The sequence below is a fragment of the Pediculus humanus genome, genomic scaffold, assembly GCF_000006295.1.
Source record: "Pediculus humanus corporis 1103172107642 genomic scaffold, whole genome shotgun sequence".
Taxonomy (NCBI): Eukaryota; Metazoa; Arthropoda; class Insecta; order Psocodea; family Pediculidae; genus Pediculus; species Pediculus humanus.
The window spans coordinates 47,187-48,288 of NW_002987253.1; positions in this window are offsets into that span (position 1 = coordinate 47,187).

The window sequence follows — 1,102 nt, forward strand, 5'->3', positions numbered from 1 at the left end:
TTTGTTTGTTTGTTTGTTTCGATACAACTGGGGAAATCCAATGGAAAAAAATATATTTTTTTCCATTGATTTCCATATATTTTCTTTTTTTTTTTTTGTACTCTTAAAAAAACGTTTTTTTTTTTTTTTTTTTTTTTTTTTTTTAACGTAATCCTAACATTCGTCTTAACAAAGGGGGGCTCCTAACTTTTTTAACTCGATCAACAACAACAACAGCAACAACAAAAAACTTGATAAATTTACAACAACCGTTTCCCCCGACACATTTTATGCATATATATATATTTAATAGTAGCAGTAGACGTAAAATTGACTCCATTAAACTCGGGAATTTATTATTTTATTTTATTTATTTTTTTTATTTAAATAAAATTAATTTTTATTAAATTAAATGACGAAAACAAAAAAAAAATTCAAAATGGCGTCGCGTTCTTTTTTTTTTGAAAATTTTAAATTGATAACGATTTCGCGTTTTTTTTTTTTTAAATTCTGTTATACGACATCTTTGTCATCGTCATTATCATTTATTATTATTATTATTATTATTATTATTATTATTATTTTAAAACCGCGTAAGATACCGAATCATTTGATATTTTTTTATAAAAAAAAAAAATTATTTAAATTTTTGCGGTTTTTTTATTTTATTTTAATTATATAATCATTATTATTATTATCCTCCCCCCCCGTAAAAAGAATTTAATAAACGTTTTTTTATTGATGTTGGTGACACGCATCCACACACACACACACACACACACACACACACACACGAACACATTTCAGTTTTAAAAATAATAATAATAATTTTTCGATCCTTTGCACAAAATTTTAAAATTTGTTTTTTTTTTCGCATTATAAAAAATAATTTCCGCCATTTTTGTTTGTTTGTTTGCAACACTTAATAATATTAAGTCTGTTGTTATTATTATTATTATTAATATTTATTATTATAAATATAATAATAATAATTTTATTAAATAGCGTAAATTTTAATTAGTAGAAGAAGATTTCCTATTGCAAAGTAAAAAAAAAAACAATAATTTACACTTGCGAATTTTTCATTTTTTATTTTATTTTTTCTTCGGTACCATTGAAACGT